This window comes from Sapajus apella, unplaced genomic scaffold (assembly GCF_009761245.1).
Source record: "Sapajus apella isolate SASKATOON/1434 unplaced genomic scaffold, GSC_monkey_1.0 scaffold63, whole genome shotgun sequence".
NCBI lineage: Eukaryota > Metazoa > Chordata > Mammalia > Primates > Cebidae > Sapajus > Sapajus apella.
The window spans coordinates 1,896,553-1,922,566 of NW_022437003.1; the positions used below are offsets into that span (position 1 = coordinate 1,896,553).

General features: G+C 36.2%; 1 long non-coding RNA gene across 1 annotated transcript in view; it reads right to left on the reverse strand.

Moving 5' to 3' along the window:
- Positions 1-9,893: 9,893 nt before the first annotated feature.
- LOC116529728 overlaps positions 9,894-26,014 on the reverse strand; it is a 41,791-nt gene continuing 25,670 nt past the window's right edge. Inside the window, exons 2-3 of the long non-coding RNA XR_004259633.1 lie at positions 16,252-16,417; positions 9,894-10,042 (exon numbers count right to left, since the gene is read on the reverse strand). This is a non-coding gene — a long non-coding RNA (uncharacterized LOC116529728). The remainder of the gene's footprint in view (positions 10,043-16,251; positions 16,418-26,014) is intronic.

Here is a 26,014-nt window from a genome sequence, read left to right on the forward strand (position 1 = left end):
GCAGAGTAAACTTAATGTTTCTCAACATATTTCAGTTACACCAATGTTGCTTTTACAGTATTTATTCTTTCACATCCTTGGGAACATAATCATTTATGTGCAAAATGATGATTTAGAATATTTGATCATCCTTAAGGGAAAAAAGAGGCAAATCTGTGTGAATTGAAAATTTGACCAGAAAAGGACTTGGCGTGAGATGATTTTACCATGCAAAAATTGCTATGAGAACAGCATATTTTACATACGCTTTTTCAAAAGTATAAATTCTGGATGAAAGAGCAAAGATTTTAAAAACTTTTTAGAATTATGAATTTTCTGTATGTGCTGATGTTAAAGCTAGTTAAGTTTATACCTTCAAAGGAAAAAGCATTTTAGCTTAGCTATTGGGCAAGAGTAGTGAACACTGGCATATCTCCACTCACTGAGCTCTATCAAACACAAGAAATCTAAAATAGAAATTGTGCTAAATAGTTTAGATGGTGTGAGGAGCAAACAGTACATCAGTTAATGCTTTGTATAGGCACCAGTGCCCTGTGTAAGATCAAAAACACTATTTTTTTTTTCTGATTTTCATGCCACTATTAGCATTTTTATAGTGCAAGTCTTCATTTGCCATTCTTATGCTTAGGATTTGTTTTCCTGGGGCTAATGTAACATGGAAGGAAATCCAGTGTGACCAAAGGCTTTCACTGATTTACTTTGCAGTGGCCAGTTTTCGGGGCTTTTGAACAGATAGAATAAGTAATATTTCTTCTGTAGAAGCCATTATATTGAATTTCTTTTCTCATCGGCCTCTGCAATATATAGGGATGATTATGTGAAGTGGTAGGGCTGATTGTTTTTTTAATTAAACCTTTTATTTTAGAACAGTTTTATATTTATAGAACAATTATGAAGATAAAGCAGAGAACTTCCATATGACCAACATTCGGTTTTCCTTAAGTGTGGGCGGCACATAGTAGCTTCCTTCCAGAGAGTATGTAAAGGGCAGACCAGAGGAACTTTATAGTGAATAAAACTGAAAAACACTATCTGAGCCTGGTGATCAAGCTCAACATCAATATTGATAAGTTATACTGCTACCTGTATTCAAGGATACATAGGTATCCTTGATATAACATGATGAAAATGGCGTTTTACATGTCTTCCTCTCAAAAACCTATAACCCCCATATAATTATGAGAAAAACAGCAAGGAAGTTCCAACAGAAGAGCATGCTACAAGATACCTGACCAGTATACTTCATACCTGTCAAGGTCATCAATAAACAAGAAAATTCGGAAAAAATTGTCATAGCCAAGAAAAGCTTTAGGTGTAAGAAAAATAAATGCAGTGCAATATACTAGATGGGTTACTAGAACAAAAAAGGAGCATCGGGTAAAAACAATAAAAACCAGGAGAATAATAGTGTTTGTAGGTTTCTCCATTGTAAAATCACTCTTTTCTCTCCCATTTCATACTGTCTCCTTGGAAGAAAATCACTATGTGAGGCAAACACTTTAATGAAAGAGGAGTTTCATTCCACTTCCTTGAATGTAGAGTAGCTACATAAATTATTTGGAAGTAGTCTCCAAGGGAAACATGTCTGTTCTCTCCCAAATTATTCAGACATCAATTTGTATCAGTATGGACACATGAATATATATTTTAGTTACATTCTGACACTACTTCATTTTGTTACTCAAACTGTTCCACCTGTGGCCATTGGGAACCCTTTCGCAATTTCATTTGTTTGGTTAGTTGGTGGTTGGCTGTTATTGTTGTTGCTGTCATTTAGTTTTTCACCATTTCCTTACTTTCTGGCATTCGGCAGGCTCTTCTGGAATTTTTCATGCTTGGTTTCTGGAATCAGCCATTTCTCCAAAGAACTCTGATTTCTTTTAGCAGAGAATGGTATTAGAAACCAAGATGTGGGAGTTAGATGTGCTCATTGCAATGTGGTGTAGTTTTCTATGATAGGGCTTTTTTTTAAAACACAATATAGTACTTCTCCATATTTGTTTTTTAATTATTCAATTTGGGTTTTCTGTAAAAAATCTGACATTCTTAGAATTTTTTTTAAACCAACTTAAAAATTCCAATTTAGAAGAAGTTTGCAAATAGCACCCAAATACTGTCAAGTAATACAAGCACTGCCATTATTTTATGATGAGACTTCCCTTCTACCTAAAATATCAGTTTTATCAAGCTTGATGGTTAAATATCTAATCAAATCAAGAACAAAGATGTTTTACTATAATTGCTGTTCAAAGTAATATATCATAACTGAAAATTTATTTCTAAAAACAGTTTAGAAAAGATTTTTAAAAGGTTTTAATTTTACCTGATTCTTAACTGAGGGATACTGCATAACCGTAGGCTGCTGAAAGCAATATCAGTGGAAAAATCCAGCTGGAAAGCACTGAGGTTTGTCAGTCATGTCAGGAGAAGGTAACAGTCTGGTGAAGTGGTGGACAGGGAGGGTGTTGAAACTGCAGTTTGAAACTGGTGCTGATCAGTTCACCTTTCAAGTGTTATGACGCAGACTTCAGAGTTGGACATGGTGCTTTATGAGCCAGTGGTCCAAATAGGAAGTGTCTGTAATTCAACATGAGAGATATTTGATTTAGCTTGGAAACGAGGGCAGGAAAACAAAGTAACAGTCAAGATTTTGCCTTATATGCCCAAAGGATTTGTAAAATGCTTTGAGAAAATGCCTACCCAAGGATTCAGATTCACTCAAGATTTCTCCCTAGGAGCTTAATTTGCTCCTAGAACATCCTTTAAAAGGCTAACATTTTCACTTCATGGTCTTCTGAGTGATTGCTTTATAGTGGGGTGAAGATGGTGATGTGTATACCTGCTTTTTATGGAATTATGCTGTAGCGCTAAGAAGCCTTCCAGAGCTCTCAGAAGTGTACTGCTTTCAATCCACCTTCCCACAGCCTGTGGTCAAGAGTAAATTGCAGCCCCTATGTCTGACTTTCCATAGGATTATTTACTCCTTGAGTGAAGGAATGTTTTCTTGTTCATCATTGTGCCTCACATATAAATCACTACACCGGTCTAACAGGAGCTATTCACCAACTATTGAACTAAATGAAATATGTTGTATGCTTATTCTTAAAATGTATTACTATGTACATTTTTCTCACTGAATAATTCTGTGTCATGATGTAAAATAGATGAGTAGCAAGAGTCAATTGGAGAGACTACCTTTCCAGGACTATGGTGTGAGTAGATAAAATGTTTCTTCCAACTGTGATGTTATGAAATACAAAAAAAGTTCTAAACAGGTGTAAAATATCCTCTGAATGACCAGGTGTTACTGTTAAGTGACTGAATTCATTAGGTAATTGCTAAGGGTACCCACTTTCCTATATTTTGCTTTAGCATAAAGCCTAGGATTTTGTGCAGAAATAGACTAGGGTTATTTTTCTGAGGTAAACCAAATGCTGCATTCTGAATCCCATTCCAATTTACCCTTGTTGTTTCAACTCTATCCCTAGATTCTGTGAACAGGCGCCTGAGTGAGATGAAAGATAATTATTCTAATAAGAACAATTTATTCAATAACTTATTTATAAAGATCCTTGAGAAGATAACTGATTGAGTTGGTAGTCTACATGGAAATGTATAATCTATTTATAAAAATCCTTGAGAAACATAACTGACTGGGCTGGGAATCAATGTGGAAATAGGTCCAGGTTTGTCTCAGTTGGAATTCATAGTAAAATGCAATGTTAATTTTTTATAACCCTGAAGGAACAAATTTTGTGCAGTGAGAACTCAATCAGAGGCAGGAAAAAAAAAAAAGACAGGTTTTTGCTGATTTTCCATTATGTTTGAAATTCTTTGCACAGCTTCAGCTTTACTTTCAAAGCCTTATTTTTGAGTAACTGTGACAGTGTGTGAGAAGAAAATAAGAAGACAGATGGAAACCCAAATGAAGCCTTATAAATGCCTTTACTCACCAACTCCCAATCCCAATGCCTTTAATTAAGCTTATATAGGCACTTGAGATGTTAAGCCCAGGGAAAGTTTCTTTTTGTTTGTTTGCCTAAAAGCTTTATCTTAATTTTTGTAATGACATATATCACGCAGGCTAATTGGTTGCAGTGCTTTGCCATTTATAAATAGCTTGCACTATTTGGACTGAAAATCTGTAACCTGAAAAGTAGCACAAATTTATCCATGTGCAGGCACTGGAAGATTAACTTTTCAAATTAAAAAATAAAATATTTATCAATAACTAATATGAAAAAGGCTATCTTTGAATGGCAGTAAAGAAGAATGGTTTCTAAAGCCAATGAGGGCATATTATCTAGTAAGGAAAAACCAAAATAGATCAGCATTAGAAAGCATTTCAAGATCACAAAATCCAGTTTATCCAATACACTGGGTGATATGTGGGGAGGGCCTGTGGGGTGGGATCTGATGTAAATTAAAAACAAAAATGTGTTAATAATCAATTAGAAAATATAATGGAAAAATAATTGTATGTGTATTATCAACCCAAAATATAAAACACCAAGAAATAAACCAAAACTCTGTAGGACATATATGAATAAGCTACAGAATTTATTGAAATTTAAAATATCTGAGCTATATCATATTCTTGGTTGGGAATTCTAAATACTTTAGTAGTGACCATTAGTTACCATTTAAAAATAGTTTTTATAAAATTCAAAGTAAAAATCCTAACACAATTTCTCTTAGGAAATTGTAAAGTTTTTTAAGCTTTAATGAAAATTACAAATAGGCAAGTTTAGTTAAGATAGTTTTGTTTCTTTTGAAGGAGGAATTATAAAGTGTGAATAGATACTGAAATATGTAATGATGCTAGGTAATTAAATAGATAAAGATGAAAGAATATATAAGTCAATACAAATAAAGAGGTATTCCACACACTGACGCTTACATTTAACATAATGTGACACCTTATAATATAGTCATTTTAAGTCAGTAGGACAAGGGAGGATCATTCAATTGAAACACTGGTATAATTAGTTGAATATCAGAGGAGTTTTGTCTTTTTAAATTTAGAATGTATCTCATCACATGTAATATAACTTTTATTGTGTCATGTGACAAGAAAGTAAAAAAAAAAAAAAATCAGATAAATATAAGGTGGAAAATATATTTCCAAGCATCAATACCTAATTCAGAAACTATCCAGAAGAGACATTAATGGATAAAATACTATATAAATTTAAAGAAGGTCAAAAATTAAATAACAAATAATAAGTTGTCTAAATGTTAAAATATTAATGATTGATGTACCAACAGAAAGTCATTAAAAATGTGAGTAAGCTTTTATTGGAATGAAAGCTGTAGGAAGGCAGAAATGTTTGTTTCATTCACTGCAATAGATGCTCAATAACTATCATTGGAATTTACAGATGGAAGAAATACAAATGGCAAATAAATGGATGAAAAGAATTTCTCAGCCTCAATAATATTTGAATAAATGAAAATTAAGTGAAATGCACAGTTTAGATTATCCAAGTGACAAATATAAAAGCAAAATCATAGATCTGTAATAATTATAAAATGTAATGACCATTATCGACAAACTTTGGGAACACAAACACACACACGCGCACACACACACACACACACGTGCACAAACACACATACATAGGGCCTTAAAAATGAACACACCAATTGATAAATAATTCTCCAACTAGAAATTTATGCAGATAAAACTTTTACCAAAATGTTCTTTTTGGCCCACTGGTTGCCCCTTAACTGACATCTCATCTTAACAACGTCCTCTTTCTTCAATTGTGTTCATCTGAATTATTTTATGAACATACAACTTATATTTTGCAGTGATAATTTGCAATTAAAAAACAGGTTTATAAATGAGAGTTTTAGTTTTCAAAAATTAATTAATAAATTAAGATTTTCATGTTTCAACATGAAAATATTTTAATGTAGAAAAAAAAAGTGCCATCAATTATCATATCTAATGAGAAAAAGAACTTAGGTGATATAAAATGTCAATGGTGCCAACTCACCTTCTAATGTCCCACATAAATGATGATATGTAGTAGTTTTTAAAAGTAGAGAAAAAAATTGTCATCAAAAGGCAAACAATATAGGCAAGAACACATAAATATTATTTACCAGCAAGTAGAAACATGTTCACAATACATATAAATGTACTGCTTGAGTTGTTTTGTTATATATGAGAAGACTCAGTTAATGTAAACAGAAGTCTTTTTCTAAAGTTGAATTTGGAGATCAGTTTCCAGTAATAATTCTCAGTTCTGAAATATGAAAAAAAAAATATCTGAGGACTAAGTTGAAGCGATTCATCTGAAAAATAGAAAAACTGATATTAGTATTTCAAATAGTTTAAAAAGTTATCACAGATCAACTATTTTGGCTGACTTACTCAAAATCACCAAATATCTTGAAGCATGAGACCATATATTTGATATTGTGCAAAGCCATTGTTTTGTGTACATGATATAAAAATTATTTGGTCTTTTTATAACAGAAGCATGACCAGTTATTTAGGTTGTAGCTTTGTAAGTTTGAACATACAGAAAATGATAAGATCATATTTTAATCAACATTGTTGAGGTATAATTCATACATAAATAAATTTACTTTTAGTTTTCAATGTTTGAAAATGTATATACCCATGCATATGCTTCTATACTTTCATTTTTTATCTATTATCTATTCGCTATCTGTCAATATCTATCTGTCTATATATATAGGGTTTTTGGCATACAGTTTAATAAGTTTAAAGGCCTATATAGATTCATGTACTCATTACAAAGTCATGATAAAAATTCCAAAAGGTCCAAAACCTGAAAAAAAAATCTACTGTTGTACCTTTGTAGTCAAACCCTCTGTTCTTGATCTAATGTCATGGTTATGCCAATCTATCAATTTGCAGTTCATCTTATGTCATTTTTAATAGCCATAGACATAGGTTCCAGTCTTAAAAGGTAAAATTTACAAATCCTATTTTGCCATTTATGAAACTATTCCTTCTAAAAGAGAAAAATGTCAGCTCTTAAAGATTATTATATTTGCATAACAAAAGGGCTTGGTGTCCAGCAGACAAGTAATTCTATTATTAAACACAAAGAAAATACTTTCAGAAAAGAGTTCTATACTTAAAAACATAAGGTCCACAATCTGTAGAGTTACATTTTAGAAACCATGATCCTAGATAAAAAGATCAATAGTCAGATATTAAACTTTAGTCAGTACTTTATCCAAGGGCTTCAAAGAGCTTCACCAAGAGAAATTATTTGTCTTTATAAAAGGTAAGATAAAAATGCCAATGCTTTCTGAAAATCACTGGACACATTAGTACTAAATCACACAAATCCATTTGAAACAACCCATTCACATGTATCTGTTAAAAGAATTAAATGTCTCTGAATTATACTGGCCTTTCAATATTTTATTTTTTGTTTCTTTCTGGGCAGAAGTAAAACATATCGAATGAGTTCCACATCAACATGATCTCTTAAACCTGAAAAAGTATGTGATATAGAGTTGGTTCCTCTTCTCTGACAAGATATGTCTCTGGTTTAGTGATTTGAAATGGACAAGGAACAACTGTGCAGTGTCTGTTTTGCATTTCAGTTCATTATAGACACTACAAGACTTTAACAGGTCTTTGAATCTGATTGCTTCCTCCATTTGCATGAACTGTCCTGTAAGTTCTTGCATTAAACAATTTTTGTTTGGGCTTATTAAATAATAAAATGGACTCTTATAACAGACATAGGTGCCTTGAACTCAAGTTCAGTTCATATTAAAAATGACAGGATGTTGGAATTCTTTTTCTTATTGTAATAGCTTATTTATTCTCCCTTTGCCATCATGATCCTGTAGTCTCCAACAAGTAGACTGCCATGTAAAGCCAGATCTAAATATCTCCTGTGATGGATCCTACCTTAATTTTACTTTGCCAAAGACGCTTCTGTGATTCAGAGATTTTTAGCAAGTGATAGGGAACGGCTGGCAATGCCTCCTCCTTCTGAGTACAGTATACGCTTCGCACGCTGTTTCCTTCTGCCAAATCATCCTTAGAGTCAGCAGAGTACTTAAGAGACCTTCAACATTCACCAATCTCTGGTTGAGAGATACAGCAAGGAGACAGAATTCTGGATTTACATATACATCTTATAGCAGAGATGCTGAAAATGTTTTTTTCTAACTTCCAGACAGGTATTTTTTACTTAGCTATTACTATCCTTATATTATCCATGCAGATTTTTCCATGTGTCAACTACCAATATGATGCACAGTATTTTAAGGAGGGTAAACCTTTAAAGTATTTGGCAAATGCAAGCTTACTTACCTTTCCATTCCATCTACCTCAAAATTTAATAGTTCTGAATAAAAAAATATGCATTAAAATTAGTAGGATTGTTATGATCACCACTCATAACGTTACTATGAATGATTGCTCTTATTTTTTCAAAGAAATTGTCTCTAGAAGTTAATTTCACTTTTCATTGGAGCTTGGCCCCCTGGAAATGATTAACTTGACAGGGAGTGGAAGAGGAAAAATTTTCAGGAAACATCTGGCAAATTGCAAAGAAATGCTAAACATTTTCTTCCCCATAGCATTTATTTTTATTACCTTATCTTTCTTCCATATAACATTTTAATCAATATACATGGATACATCAACACATGCATACACACACACATATTTATGTATAATGTGCCTGGGTTTATATGGAACATATAAATGAGGTGTTTTTTTTTTTTTCAATTAGCTCCTATTTCTCTTAACTTCATTTTGGCAACATCAAGCTGTCATTTTTGTAAAATTTTATCATGTATATATACCTCTAAAGTCTTCATGGTAAGGGAGTGATTGCATCCAATTTGTTACCCAGGGAGTACTCAGCTCATAGGTTCTTGGCCTCTTTAACTCTGAAGAATGGGGAAAGGGGCCCTGGAGGGGTGAGTTTACCATTCAAATAAAAATCCTGGACCCAAATTCTTTTGCAGAAGAGTGATTTATCACACAGACAGAAAGAGAGAAGACAGCTCCCACGCTGTTGTGGGAAGGGACCCAGAGAAGGAATCCGTTGAAGAAGGAGCAGCTGAAGTTTTAACTCTTGAGTTATTCCCTCCCCATTCATGTTCTCATCCAATGAGAGGAGTTCTTTCAAACTTCCTCTGGATTGATTGATCTTTGACTCTGATACCAGATTGGCTACTTGTTTTACAGCCCTAAGTCACAGAGCCCCCTCCTCCCAGAGCTTTCAGGGGAATTTGGGACAAAAGGGCCCTACCTGGTTTTCCCCAGTGCAGGAAGATCAGAAAAAGAACTCTCCCTGGCCCGTGTGGAGGAGGTGCTCAAAGAGTCCCAGCGGCCTGAGGCGGGGAGCCAGGAAATTCCTGCACTTGAAGCCATGCCCCTCGTGGACCCAGGAAGAGAAGGTTCTCTAACCCCATTCCTCAAATTGTTTCTATTCATATCTAAATATAATGGTTTTGTTTTTCAAATCCTATTCAATTTTGTCCTGATTGTGTCATTAATGATATTTTGCAACACAATTTATATTTTATAGAAATTCCCTTGCAATTTTCATGTGTATGTAATCTAATTGGGAGCTCCTTGCAATGATTTTTCCACCACTCTAAAAGGATCTATAAGCTCAGTATAAGAGTGTCATATTGGGATACTGAAGGAGATCATGGGGGTTTGTTAATGCCAGTGTGGTTTTTGCTCCATTCTTTCACCAGAATTGCTGTTCACATGTCACCAATGGTGTTAATAAAAATCATCCAAATGCATGTTTTCAGTCTGTATATTGCACTACCATTTCCTCTTTCATGAAATTCTGTAGCTTCCTTGATGTGTCTGTTCTAGGTGGCTTTGCCAGTATCTTTTCCTCTACCAGATCTTTTAATGTTTATATTGCTTTGTCTGTGTATTTGGGGTTTATTTGCTTATCTTAAGACACCTCAGCCAATCCTGAATCATTCAATTACTGTCTCAATGCCAACCTACCTCAAATCTATTCATCTGTTCTTTCGTACATTCTCTTACTCCTGAGCTCCATACCTGCAGATGAGAGAAAATGTATTCTTAGAGGTTAGAAAGAAACTTGCTGGAGTAAACAGCTGAGCTGAATATTCTTGGATGCCTCTAATTAGTTGAAGGATAATGGTAGTTTGGATTAAGCAGTGAGCATGATGATTATACCAAATTTAGGCAAAAAAAAAAAAATCTTGAGCTCAATTCCTATTTCATCAGTCATATTTTGAAAGATATAACTTCTGGAAAGTTTGATTTTCTCCTCCAAAAATGAGATGAGTAACACTAAATAGTTGTTTTAAATATGAAGTAATGTATGTAAAGCACTTAGTACAATGCTTGCCCTGTACTAAGTATTTAATATAAATAGCAACATTTGTAATAAATGATTTCTTCATCATAAAATCTCTACAAATTCAACTACAGTAAGAAAACCCATTTATAGTGAAAGAGAGATGCTGTCCTACCTAGGAAGATCAACAAAGTGTTCAAGAGACACAGAGAGCTCTTTCTATTACCCTAGGATCCTTGGAACCCTTTTTAGGAGGGTTTTTAAAAATGCAGAAGGAAGTAGGTGATAGAGACTATTTGCACTGAATGAGGTGTTATGATTGTGAGAGAAAGAGAAGCCGCACACATGGGGTGGGGTGAGTCTAAGAGAATTTGTCTCTATTTTTTTTCATTAAGAGATTAAGAGAAGGAAAGGATTCTGAAAAGCTGCAGGGTTTAAGAATAATGACAGGAGAGAAAGGTGGAGTTTTTAAAAATACCTTTGCATTTTGAATTAGTTCATTCTGGTGTTATTTAAGAGGGGCAATAAAGATTAGACAATCTTTAAATTCTTAGTGGCTATTGAACTAAGATTTTTACCCACAACACCATGGAGTGAACTGAGCCACAGGTTTTGTTTGGGCATTATTACTCTATTATTATTATTATTATTATATTTCCAAGTGCCTCCCTGACATTTCTACTTGGATATTTCACTGAGTTCTCAAATCTAATATATGCAAAACTGAAATCATGGCCTTCACACCCTAACTTCCACTTCTTCCCCAGCCAGTAGTATTGCCAAGTCCCCCTCTGCTGAAGGCATAAATCTAAAGAAAACCATTGGTCTTTCTTCCCAAAATCCCACATAAGTTCATTTTTCACCGTATCCTACAGAGCCGATCTCTAAATAGCTTTTGCACTTTGTCCACTTCTTTGTAAGCCTACTCTGTATTACTTATGTATTTTAAATCTTATAAAATTAGTAAAATACGTTGTAGAAAGCTAGATCATACAAACAAGTATAAAAATAATGACATTATATGTAAATATATGTATCTGCATCAAAATAAGGTTATACTACAAATGCCATTTGTAATCCTTTTTTTTTTTTTTTCAGTTCATGATCTCTAACCTACAAGGTCGTTATGTTTTTCCTCTTACATAATTGCAATTCTATATTCGTTTTCCTTGGTGTCCTAAATATGTGCTTTAAATTTGGTTTGTGCAAACCAGAATGCAATTCATAATCATAACCTGAATCTAAATATTCTGTCTCTTAGATATCTTTTAACCTGGCATAACTGCACCACCACTGTTTTTGGTTTTGTTTTGGTAGCCACTTATTAGTTGAAGGATAATGGTAGTTTGTAGTAAGCAGTGAGCTGAACAGTCCACTTTGTGACACTGATGTTTTGAAGGACCTAGCCGGTGATAAACTGCAGTATTGTTTCTTCATGATTTCATTTAACTTGTTTCTCCACTTCCTGTATTTCTCATAAACTGCCAATTATATTTTTTATTTGGAATCCAACATAAATGATGTGATATGCTTCATATGTCCTGATACCAAGTGATATATGATCTGGATAATTCAGCATTAATTGTGTTAAATTTCAGCATTGGATTAGGATGACAACCTGATACCTCCATTTCGTATTTATGTCTTTCTTTTAAGAAGCAGACAATAATCTAGCAGGATGCTGCTTTACCACTACATTAATTTCCAGTTTAAACTAATCACAGACCTACTGGTATTAAAAACATATAGTAACCATGACTGTGACAAACACTTCACTAGGAGTTGAAGGATGTTGATTTTTAAATTTGATTATTTCATCTACATTATAATGGATATTTTTTTGGCAAAGTAAAGCTTTTCCTCATCAACAGGGGTCATCCTTTATTTTTAAAACCAGATTCTACTGGAAAAGTAGCATAAGAACTTATTTCTTAACCCTTTAGTTACCAATTTGCAAGACTGGTTTAGTAGTTTATTTACATTATGTTGTGTAAGATTTTCTGGTTTTCTCTTACATAATTATTATTTTTTAATCATAAATTGTAATTGATTTGATGTACTTCAAACCCCTAAAATTGTTTTCCCCCCTCTAAGTTCCTTTGTCTTGTTAAATGGGATCCATCGCCTCTCTCCTTCCCTCCCTTCCTTCCTTCCTTTTTATAGTTGGTTGTGTGTGTGTGTGCGTGTGTGGCAAATTGTGTTTTCTGAAAATGGTCACAAGTTTATCCTATGCCCAGATGCTCTTCCTTCAATGTAACATTGGCCTTTCTTCAACAAGAGATGCATTCTGCATTCCCTCCTGCTTAAATTTGGCTGGGCCTATGACTGTAACAGAAGTGACACAATATGACTTGCTAGGCTGAGTTAGAAAAGACAACTTAGCTGCTGCCTGGTCCTCAAGGGATGTTTGCCCTTGAGATGTGGCCCCATAAGCCTATGGGGAAGACAAGCAAACACTGAACAGCCACATGTAGGTTTCTGGCCATAGCCCCAGGTGAAGTTGCAGCTGACAGTCAGACATATGAGTGAAGGAGCCACTGGTTATTTCAGCCTCCAGCCTTTCAGATGACCCAGCTGACTATGAGGGAAACAGCAAGAAGATGACCCCACTGAGTTCTATCCCAATTGAAGATTCATAAGCAAAATAAATGTTCTTGTTTTAAGTCATCCATTTTTGTGGTTGTTTTGCAGAAACAGCTAGAATTTTTTTAACAGAATTTTTGCTATTATTTCAAGTTTACAGAGAATATAATAAGGCACACAACTCTCATATATTCTTTATCGAGATTCCACAATTGTTTACATTTTGACTACTTTGCTTTACCAGTTCCCCTGGAAATATGCTTTTTTCTGAACCATTTGAGAATGAGTTGGAGACATCATGTCCCTTTACAGCTAAGTAATTTGCTGTGTGTTTTCTAATAAAAATATATTCACTAACATGACAGTTTAATTATCCAAACCAGGAAATTAATATTAATGCAATATAATTATCTAATCCACAGTCAATATTCAAGCTGCCAATTGTCTCAATAATGTTCTTATAGCTGTGTTTTTCCCAGGCTAGAATCTAATCCAGGATCATTCATTCCATTGAGTTTTCATGTAGTTTAGTCTTTCTAAATCTCAAACTATTTTTCAACGTTTCCTTGGCTTTTTTGACTTTGATATATGTGAAGAGTATGGACCAGTTATTTCGTCCAAATAACTGACCTCCAACCTGGGTGTATCTGATATTTCATCGTAATTGAATATACCTGTTTGCCATAAATATCACTGAAGTGAGTTTGTGTTCTTGTGAGTGCAGCACATTATAAAAGACACATTGTTGGTTTGCCTCAATGGTGGTGAAACTGACTTTGATCACTGTTCAAGACGGTTACTGCCAAGTTACTCTACTGTAAAGTTAATTTTTTTTTCCATTTGTATTTAGTAAATAATTTGGGGACAGGCACTCTGAGGCTATGCAGATATCCTATTTCTCATCCAACCTTTACCCACTCATTGTGCCATTCCCTACATTTTCTTATCTCATTATTCTTTCTTTATTAGTTGTCATTCTACTAGAAGGAAGAGATTTCCCTTTGATTTCTAAAATTTATTTATATTACTATGGATTCATGGATTTTAATTCTATTTAATGGGTTATATATCCATTATTATCATGACTTATTCTTATGGCCAAATTATCCCAGCTTTAACCAACAGGAGCATCTTCAGGCTGGCTCTATTATTCTTTTGCCATCATTCTTTGAGTACTTCTTAATTTGTGGTACAAGAATATGTTCCATTCCTTTTCTCAAAGGGGCCCTAGTTCCTAGGAATAAAGAATGCTACTTAGAAATCAATTTCAGATTACTAGAAATGCTTATTGTTTCTTGAGTATTATTGCTTCTAGGCATTCAGAGAACAGAGCTAGGAAACACACAAACATACATACATACACACAGAGTCAGGATTTGATCAAGGAAGAAAACCCACTATGCATAATCTAGAATCAAGGTTGTATATTAGAGATTAGATTACACACAATCATGGGAGATGCTCGGAGTATTTATATAAATCTGTTACTTTAGCATCCACCTCCAGGCAACACTGGTAATGAAATATGAAGTGAGGAAGACTGGGGAAGACCAAAGAAAAGTATAATAAATCTGGACAATCTGGAACTGCATCTGTCTGTCACTGCCTCTAATGTGATGAGGCAGAAAAATCTGGTGCTGCAGCCATGGAGCTGCACGTTTACCTGGCGCAGGGTTGAGAAAAGCTAAAGATGAAGTAGGAGGTGCAACTGCTGCCAGCCTGGCTGCTGCCTTCCTCAGTGCATCCTCGCTTCCACCACTAAATCAACAGACACGTATACGAACTGTAATTGTCTGTGCCCTACATTGAACTTGCAGATCGCACATAAGTCTCTCTTGGCCAGTCTTAGCTAAGACATTTAAAGAGGGATACTGGGGGAAATGTAGCTCCAATTGAGCTAAGTGGACCCAGTAAATACTGCATCTGATGGTCTTTATTAAAGAGTAAAGAGAAAAAAAAGCACTTGCCAGATCAATAGCTGCATTGTGTTGATTTCCTACAACTGCAATTAGACTTAACATGTGATTAAGTTTCAATAATCACTGTCATTTTCCAAAATCCATCTGTCGTTTGCAAGTCAAATAGGTGAGCTGAGTGGGATGAAGTGGGAATCGCTACCTCCTGAATCTTTCAAGTCTTTGATGATGATGCTAATTTCTGTAGTCCCTTTAGAAACAAGGCAATGCTCTCTGTAAACAGAACTCTCTCATGGCTTCCAGTTTATCCTTTCTACCACAGTTGCTCAAGCTAGGTAACCACTTTGGAGTTTTTGCCAGTTGCTGAGTATATTTGTTTTCAAATATTTATTTCTCAACTAGGGAAAAGGGACAGGCAGGTGGTTTTGTGAAACCACTGAGCCCACTGTGAGTGAACCCAAGATAAAACTTGATAAGCTTTATATCCCTAAGCTGCTACAGTGACTTGAGGACCACAGTGTCTCTGAAGTCTAGAAAATAGTATTACTTCAGACAGTGTCCAGTAATTTTTCTCATCTCCCAATGCATACTCATCCTGGTAAATGTCCAAAATTCTCTTTGGAAAGGCTAAAAGAAAGACATATAGTATACATCTGTGGCTATGTAACATGGTCCTTCCTCATAGGAATCTGTCCTCATTTTTATTCAAAGGGCTCTGGGCCTGTAACTGGCTCGAGTCTTGGACATGACTGAGGGCAGTGACTGTCTGTGGTGCTAATTAAAGTCAGACTTCTGTTAGCCAGATATATTAGTTCCCTGTTGCTGCTTTAACAAATAACCATAAGCTTAGTGCTTAAAACAGCATATTTATTTATTATCTTATAGTTCTGGAGGTCTGAATTCTAAAATCTTGGGTCAGTGGGTTGCATTGCTTCTTCAGGCTCTAGGAGATAATCTGTTACCTTGCCTTTTTCAGCTTTTAGAGGTCACCTGCATTCTTTGTCTTGTAGCTCTTTCCTCATAGCATTTCAACCTCTTTCTTCCATTGTTGTATCTCTCACTTACCAATCTGATCTATTGCTTCCCTCTTATAAGGACCCTTGTGATCACATCATACCTATTCATATAATCCAGATGATCTTCCCATCCCAAGATCCTAAACTTGATTGCACCTGCAAAGTTCTATTTTCCACATAAGGTAAAATTCACAGGTTCCTGGGATTCGAATGTGGACACCTTTGGGATGGTCCATTCGTCATTCTCCCATGCCACACCCACAGCTTTTTGTTTATGCAATTCAAATAAGACCTTAATAGGAATGTCTTTCTATTGCAGTTCTGTTGACACTATGATCAGTTAGTCAACACCAAAGATGTCTTGGATCTTAGATATCAGGGTTGCCAAATCAAGCATACTTTCTGCACCCTTGGTGAAGGTAATACTACCTGGAACTTCCTCCGGGAGACAGAGAGTGGGTGAGCAGGTCTTCCATGTTAAGTTCATTCTAACGTTCTGATGTCCATAAGCCTTTAGATTCTTTCCTCTACAGTATACCAATGAACTAGTGGCATTTTATCTTAATTTAATGTAGGTCACCTCTTTTCCAGGCTTCTGTCAACACATACGGCATACTGTTAGAGTCACATCAACCATCAGCACTAACACATTACATCCAGAATCTCTGCTTCATAAAGCTGTGTTAATGAATTTGTCATAGTCCAACATTTTATTTCTTCTGACAGCCCTGAAACAATGCACTTAGGTTACATTCCCAAACATGTCACCCAGGTTTCTGCCATATACATTGGCAAAATATTGTCGGTCTTTTGATATGCATTTTACTTCTTCATGGGTCATGCTATTTAACTTACCTTCAGGGGCCTGACAAGACTCGAATCTGATTGCAGCCCTAGAAGTAATGAAAGGTGGAGCGGGGGATATCTTCTGAAGAGGATCAGCTATCCCCTGAATATTACCTCAGGGGAGACCAGTAAGAATTCTTCAGTCAAGGAGAAACTAACCACCTCAATGTCCTTGGGAAAATGTACATGTTGAAAATCTCCAGGACCATCTGCACTGATTCTTTCATTTTTATTCCATTTTCAGGGTTCCACTTTTTCACAATATATTACAAAAGAAACCCAGCTAATATGAGAATTTGGTTAGCATTATAATTTAGCTGTCCTAAGGATTAAACTGTAGTTTTATTTGTTTGTCATGTTTCAGCCCTGTGGCTATAGACAAAAGGGCTTCCATTAGGGATGTCGTAGAAGCTTTCAGGTTTTTCACATTACTGAGTTGAGAATTTATGGCTATGATCTGCTTATTGTTATTCTGCAAGCTCTCCTGTGCACTGAGAAGCAATCAAACAAACCCATTAGAGTACTTATTTTAACAAAAATGTTCTAGGGCAGGAACTACTCAATCACCTAAAATTTTGCCTTCTATAGGCCCTTTATGACAATTACCTACAAGTGATGGATGGCCCATTCCTGCAGTCACAGCACTTTGGGAAGCCAAGATGGGAGAATTGCTTGAACTCAGGAGTTTGAGACTAGCCTGGGCAGCAGAGTAAGACCTCATCGCCACACAAAATCAAAAATTAGCCAAATGTGGTGGCACACGCCTATAGTCCCAGCTACCTGTGAAGCTGAGATAGGGGAATCTTTTGAGCCTGGAGGTCAAGGCTGTAGTGAGCCATGATCATACCACTGCACTCCGGCCTAGGCAATAGAGCAAGAACCTGTCATTAAACTAAATAAATAAACAAATAAATAAATAACTGTGTTGCCATTGCTTGTCATAGACCAACAGTGTCCCCTTTCCCACTGACAATATGGTCAGCAAACGCTTCCAATCTAATCCAATCAGAGCTTCAATTTCAGATAATGCCAAAACAATCCAAGGAACTTATTCCTAAAGTTTTGTTTCTCTGGAACTATTTCTAATACCAGATTATCAGCAAGTGTTTGGTCAGATAAGTGGAATTAAGTAAGGTACAATAAGGAAATCAACATAGTAATTTGATCTTAAACAATCTTGGGAACACGTTAAACTGTTTATTTAAGTTTGTACCTTCTGCATCTGGTGTTGGGCATGTATTCTTCAGGGCTAGTAAATGGGGAAGGAAGATAGGTATGAAGTGGGGGAGACCAAGAGCATACCTCCTCTTTCTTTTCCCATCCCCAACCTTAGCAGTTGGATACCCTGAATAATAAATGGGTGCTCTTCAACATGGAAATGGAAGCACCTCTGCCCCAGGAATAGGAGAAAAGGTGGAGATCTGGCAGAGGCTGCCTGTGCAGCTATCATCCAAACAAGGTGAGGCTGGTGACCACGTGAGTCAGCCACAACAGCCCTACCCTAAGTTATCTTCAAGAAATAAAGATGGCTACTGCTCCATTGCTGCTTTTCAAATCTCACTCAGCTTTTCCTCTGGCTGACCTTGTCCTAAACATTTAGTGAGGAAAAATGTGAGAAACTAATTCCAGCTCGGAGAAGTATAGTGGGTAGAGCTACACATGATATAAACATGGACACACAAACACATTCATTAGACTGATTTTTTTCTCTGTATTTTATTAAAACCCATAAATTGATATGGATAGTTATAGTTTCCATTCAGTAATGTATAGTATATATTCTACATCTATAACACAGAGTCCAACACGGTAGAGTGTATGCTAGTCTTCCCCCTTTTTTATTTTGTACTTTCCTAACAGTGAGAAAACTGTCTCTCTTTACTCTCAATTTGTTACTCATTTGTTCAAGACTAAAAAACATATGTCTTTCAAAGTTGCTAATAATACTACTGTGAAAAAAGCAAACTTGCTAATTAGGGATTGCTATGTGCTTATGGTTCCTTTATAAAGGTAACATTTACATAAAGGGGAATGCAAATTTTTAAGAGTGTAATTCCATGAGTTCTGGCAAATGTATACAGATAATTTGTCCTTACACCTCTCAAGTTATCAAACAAGTTCAACAACCCTAGAAAGTACACTCATGTTCCTTTCCAGTCAATTCCATACAACCCCTTTTCTGATCATTTTCCCTTTACATTACTTTTGACTATGTTAGAATGCCATGTAAATGGAATCACCTACTGTACAACTAGGTTGTTTTGCTCAACATAAGTCAAATGTATTGTTGCACATGTCAGTCATTCGTTACTTGTTATTGCCAAGTAGCATTCCATTATATAAACATAACACAATTACCTATTCACCTTCAGATGGGTATTTTGGTTGTCCTGTGTTTGACTATCGTAAATAAAACAACTATTAAGAAGTCCTTTTTTCTGTTATAAATAAAGCATCTATAAAGTCCTTTTTTTGAGAACCTATGTTTCACTTCTCATGGGCAGATACCTAGGAGTGGATATAAATGGATATGAGAATCTACAGGTTTGCCTTGTACCTTTCTTGTCCTAGAACTGGAATCACTCATTTCTGAAAGAAGCCTAATTTCTTAGGTGGGAAATCATATTTTAAAACAAACTCTGGTGTCTATGGGCCCTCAACTGTATTGGAGCAATGTTGCTTCCAGGCTCTTTTACTGGAAAAAGCTAGATGATAGGGATTTTCAAAACCCACTGGTTTATGTTGGTACTTACAATTCAATTTTAACGTCTTAGTATTTCCCTTCATTTCTCCAACTTCTTATTATATTCCTTTTTCCTTACCCAAAAAATCTTGATTCTGAACATCATTAACACAATTTCTTAACTATATTATCCCTTGATGAAAAGAAACTAGTTTCAAAATATTAACAAATAAAACTTCTTTGGCAATATATTTTTTTAAAAAAACCTACTTTTAACAAAAATTACTTAGTAAATTTAATTTTGTTATTTCTTATCCCAAACATCATTCTTTTAAATGTGCAAAGACAAAGTTGTTTGCTATTCTAATTTTTTTCTTAGTTTAAATGAAGTAAATTTATTGTGAAGTCATTTAATATGAGTATTTTTACTATGCATTTGTCTTACCATTTTATTATATGTTTTGACTATTTTTTATTCCATTTTAGGTGTTTTTAGAATTTAGAGTAATTTATTTAAAAGATCATGTATTTTCATTTAAATTTTGAAACAACATAAAAAATGTTTCAGATAGAAGTCTGACTTCCCTTCGTGAAGCTTTCCCACATTGTACCTATCTTTCAAATAGAACTCTCTGTGTGAGTGAGAAATTACACTTTTTACCCCCCTCCAAGCACACACATTCCCTAATTCCCTACAAACAGCTACTTTCGTCAGGTTTAAAAAAAAAAATTCCTTAGTTTCTAATTTTGCAAATTAACTAAATCTATTTTTCCTTTTTCTTCCAACACACAAAAAGTATCTTACATCAAATATACTATTTTTTGCCCCTTGTTTTTAACCACTTTAAGGTGTATCCTGGAAGCCTCATCACTTTATACGCCTCATCATCCTTTTTGTAACGCTGATTGTTAACTTGATACAGAGGCGTCTGCTAAGCAGAACTTAGACAGTAGCTCACTTAATTTTCCCAACTGTCCTCTGTGGGGGCTTTGTAGGGGTGTGCCAAATGGATTCCCCCTCCAGGACTGAAGCATTTGTTGTGTTCCAGCTGTTTGTAGTGTTAGCTTCTCAGTTGAGGCCCACTCTGGGATTCACCCTTGGCTCCAGGGCCTCACCCCATGTTGCAGTCCCTTTGAATTCCTGGACAGTGTGTAAGTTCAAATGCAAATCCCCTTCCCCTTCCCAGTTTGAAAGGATTCTGGTGAGGGGGACCATCCTGTTCCAGTGGTCCTATTCCATTCCCCTCCCCAGTCCTGCTTGTTTCATTACCTAAGAACAACACTCCTCCTGCACACTCTTTTTCTGGGCTTCTCTTTCCCAAGGAGCCTAATCTGTGATATCTTATGGGGTACATCCTATTATTACCTCAATTTTGCAGGTGAGCAAGTTGATACACACATAAGGCAAGGAATTGCCTCAAACCATCAGCTGGTAAGTGACAAGAGGTTGGATTCACAACCCAGTTTTTCTGCGCTCTTCTTAGCCACTTTGAAACATTATCTGATCCATTTAATCTTAGCAACTATTTCCTCCCTCTGTCCTGAGCATTGAAGCTGCCTCTGAATTGATCTCCTTGCCTTTATTCTTACCCCCTCCAGTCTACAATCAGAGTAAACTTCCAAAGACTCAGAAGAGATCACTCTCACACATAAAAGCTTTTGGTGCATTATTCTTAGACTTAAGCCAGAGTAAAAGATTTTGCACAGCACACAGAGCTCTCCACTTCTTGACCTCTGCATCTTCTTCAAGCCTCACTGCTTCGGCCCTTCCCATGGTTCTTCTTAATTCAGCCATGGTCATAAATGGACTCTCATCCTTCATCTGAATAACTCTCTCTACCTCTTTCATCTGAATAGCTACTTCTTATGGCTCAATCTCACGTGCAACGTCAACTACACAGAGCTCTTTGCTAAGCTCCTAGTTAGGTTACCTCTCTATTTATTAGTTCTCATAGTATCTATATTTCTCCCACTTTATAATGCTTCCTATGTTTGTGATTATTGGGTTTTTGATTGCCTCTTAATTACTTTTTATTGAAGTACAACCTACACACAGAAAATAGATCAGTAAAAAAAAATTTCACAAAGTGAACATACCTATGTAACAGCATCCATATCCCAAAATAGGAAGTGTCTAATATATCAGAGGCCTCTTCCTCTCCCATTGCCAGCCATAACCATCATCCTGCTTTGTAACACTACTGCAGTGGCTTTTTAACGTGTTTTCAATTTGGTGCCACTGAACTGCATTTCCCAGAATTCCCCATTCCGTAATAAGTTTTCAGTTAGAGACACAGAAGGGGCTCTTGTGGGAGATGGTGAATGCAGGAAGTGAGGCGGCAGCCATTTTGTCACTCGGGCACATTGGTGCTGCTCTGTGGTTCGCTTCCTACTGTGAGTTGCAGTAGGAACTTCCTACTGTGGGTCTCGCAGCTGCACCTGCTTCCCCCACATGCTCCTTCCCAGCCTCTAACTTCCGGTTAGGTGTGTATGTTTAGCCTGTGAAGAAGGACCTAGGATCCTGCAGGATATCTGCACTACCAACAACAGAGGAAACAAAAGTGGACATGGGTTCCAGTCTTTGTGGGCTTTAGTTAATGCTTCCAGCTTGTTCTTGCTCTCTCTCACTTTATGTCCATTTTATTTCTCAACTGCCCACTCTATAGACCTGAAGCTCCAACATCAGTCTTACAGAGACTGCTTAACCAGCTTTCACCGTTGGGTAAATGCACATCTCTGTAACAAATTCCCTTTATATGTATATAAAGCTTCTGCTCTCTATTTGAAATTTGTATACTAATTTGAAGTTCATACTTCCTCCCAGTTTGTATATCCCATGATGTCAGAGATCATCTTCCATTCTCTCCTGTCTAAAATTATATCCGTAGCACCTACCAGAGCACCTGGCACACAGTGGAAGATCGATACCTTTCTGCTGAATGAGTTCATATATACATATATAATATCAACAGTGCATGATATAAGTGACCATATAGGAAAAAAAAGTCATGTTTCTTTGGAAAGTCTATGAAACCACTAAAGGAAAGAAACATCACTTTCAAGAATGATTGCTGAAAAAGTTCAGTTTCAGGAAACTGTCAGCTTGTTTGATATAAATGCAGTGAGGCTACGTACCAACAGTCAAAGATCGAAGAGGAAAGAAACTTCTGAGAGCTCACAACAGAGATGTATTACTGTGCAAAGCACTGACCATCCTAAGGAAACCGACACATGCACACTTCAGCACTGTGTCCTTGACAGGCTTCACAAAAAAAGAAGGTAATGGTAAAAGGCTATTTGATGGAAACACAGGCTCTTCTCCTTGGATAAGCCTCCATAACCGCTTCATAAGCTCTAAGACTTATGTGTTGCTTTTAATACTCTTCCAGGGATTACTCCCCAAAATACTGAGAGTGATATGCCCAGATAAGTGTCACAAAATGCCATTCTATATTCTGTTGTGAGGTAAAAATGATTCCTTCCATGCCCTGCCAACATTACATAACCTTCCATCTCGTCAGTAGTCATTATTGCCTGTCTCCTGTATTTATAAGCACATGCGTGTGTGCACACACACACACACACACACACCCCAATACAGAAGGTGAACAATTTACTTTGCATTGGAATTACTAAAAATCAATATCGATCAGGCTTTCTCTCTCTCTGAATTTCAGAATTCAGAAAATAGAATGTTTTTTAGAGACTATGCTTTAGCAGTATAGAGTAAAATACTGTAAAAAATAAGATGATACTTTGAAAAATCCTCAACTATATTCCTACATCATGTACTCTTTGGATTGACTTCATAAAAATAGTGTTCTTTTGTCTGCCCAAGAAACGCTCCCAATACCCTTTCTCCCAAACCTAATTTCGTCTCCTTTGACTAATTCAAAATATTATTTTATTTATCAGTGTAAACCTTACTTCTCCAAGGATCTCTTTTGACTTCTCTCTAAACTACCACAAGTGGTTAAGTAGACTAAGTTACCCATATGCTAAGAGTACTCTCCATGATATTACTGACCAAACCACAAGTTATTGCTTGTTTAATTATCTGATTCCCTGCTTGTTTTGAAAAACAGGACCTTGGCTGGGCGCAGTGGCTCATGCCTGTAATCCCAGCACTTCGGGAGGCTGAGGCAGGTGGATTATTTCAATTATTTTGGGTACCTAGGGGTGGATTAGGTATACCGTTTTCCATTGTGTGATGCTGAATACAATTTAAAATGTTGAACATACTGCCAGATATATTTTAAAGATCTCAGACATATTTTAAATCTTCATTTATATGTATATGTTGATTTAACACAGACAAGTATGACAGATTTATAAAATAAAACAAGGCATTAAAAACTTGTCTTTTGTATTAGAATGTGATGTCATTAGACACGGATGCTTTATTACTTCTTAGGAACTTATCCACAGTTACATTTATCAATACTTAAAATTAGTAGCTAAATAACAGGTAACATATAACACATTTACATGTGCATCTCCTTGAACTGCCATGATGAATTACTAGATTTGCTACAGTCTTTTATCACCATCAACCCTATTATTGAGAACACTGTGACATAAGAAGAAAGGATAGATTTAAAAGACAAACACTAGAATATTTATATTAGTAAATCCAGAAGAATATGTGCAAGTCAGTCCTTGTGACAATGAATGAGATTTTATTGAGAGACCAACCTGAGAGAGAAAATCATAATAAAACTTCAATTTGTGCATTTTTAAGCCATAAGAACAGGAAAAGGCAAAAGCATAGAAGGTACCTGAACAAGCCACACTGCACGTATTTTACTCCCATTTGTCTTCATGATAAGATCCTTTTTTTTTTTTTTTTGCTAATGACCATAAAATAAGAGGAAGAAATAACAAACAAAAAAAAATGTTGTGAATTCCACAGTCTACCTGTGTCCAAGTTAGGAGACATTCTGAGGAGAGTTTAAGAGAAATTTTGCTACAGATAACTGATTATGATTATGTTATTGAATAGGATGTAACACACTGGCTTGCTTGGGGAGAAAAAGGAAAAGAAAAAAAAGTCCTGATTGATGTACAGCTGGTTCTCTTGAGTCTGTATGCATGGCTCCAGCACAACACCGAGAAAAATCCAAAATCCTTATGTACAAAAAGCTTAACTTGAACTTGTATACTTGAGAGATGTTCTAGATTTTAAATGTTACCTCTTCTTCTAACTCTGCTAGGAATCACCGTTGAGGAAAGCATCACCTAGTTATACATCCATATGTATCACCTGCCCAGTATCACTACTTGGGGAAGAACCCAGAAGTTGGGTTCTCCTAGTATCTTCTCCGATACCAGGAGAAGGTGGAAGCTTCCATTCCTGGTGCTCTATGGTACAGCTCACAACCATCTAGGCTGCCTGCCTGTTTTGCCCTATGTGCCCCTCCCTTTACCCTTGAAAACCATAGATGTGTGGGCAGGATACGGGGCCAGTCAGTGTCTGTCGTCTGACTTACTGACTGAATAAAGGAATACACGAAATTAAGTAACTGGCTCTGCATCTCCAAGTTAGGAAATAGCATTCAGGTCCTTGGTCTCTAACTCCTACCTGTATTCACTGAAACACAGAACCACTAGTGTGTCAGATTTTGTGCCAGACTGTTTTATTATGATGAGGAAAAGCTATGAAGTGCAAATAATCTAAAAACAACATGTAACAGAAAGCTGGCAAATGCTGGTTCTTACGAGAAGAACTAGAGAAGTTGAGTAGTTTCAGGATTGGTTACTTCAACAGCTCAGTCACATCTGTGATGTCTACATTTACACCTCTCTGCTCAAGTGGCTGTTAGTGTACTGGCTTCTCCTTTTCAGACTACAGCTTGGCTGCAGTAGCTCCAGGCAACACGATATCCAATGGCAGGAAAACAGAAGAAGGATTTGACTGAGGTCTCTTTTAAGAGCAAATACAACTTTCCCAGTCCAGTGGCTGTGGCTCAAGCCTGTAATCCTGGCACTTTGAGAGGCCAAGGCAGGAGGATCACTTGAGGCCAAGAGGTTGAGCCAGCCTGGACAACATAGTGAGACCCTGTCTGTACAAAAAAAAAATATTTTTTTTAATTAGCCAGGTGTGGTGATGCATGCCTCTAGTCCCAGCTATTCAGGAGGCTGAGGCAGGAGGATCGTGTGAGCCCCAGAGATGGAGGCTGCAGTGAGCTAGGTATTGCAGCTTGGGTGACAATGTGGGATCCTGTCTCTAAAAAGGGAACTTTCCCAGAGGCCTTGAGCAAAGGGTCTTGAGATCTTTGGCCAGAATTACATCACATGCCTCTCCCTAAATAAAACAGAAACAGAGAAAGACAAGTACTGAGATTAGCTTATGTTACTCAGAATTCTGTCCTGAAGTAAGGAAATGTCAGCTTCTCCAGAAGAATATACTCCATCTTCTGATACCAAAACAAATCCAGCAACCTACAATATCTGCCACGTCAACCTTCCAACCTTTATACGCTGAAAAGAAGGTCAGACATAGGCATTGGAGAAACTCTGAATTCCTCAGCCTCATTTCCTCATCTCTTCCTACAACAAGAGGAAGCCAAGAAGCAGAATAACTCACTTGCTAGACAGGTCACACGCAGGCATTTGAACTTAACCTGTGATATTTGGTTTATCAGTTTGCAGTAGTGTTCCACA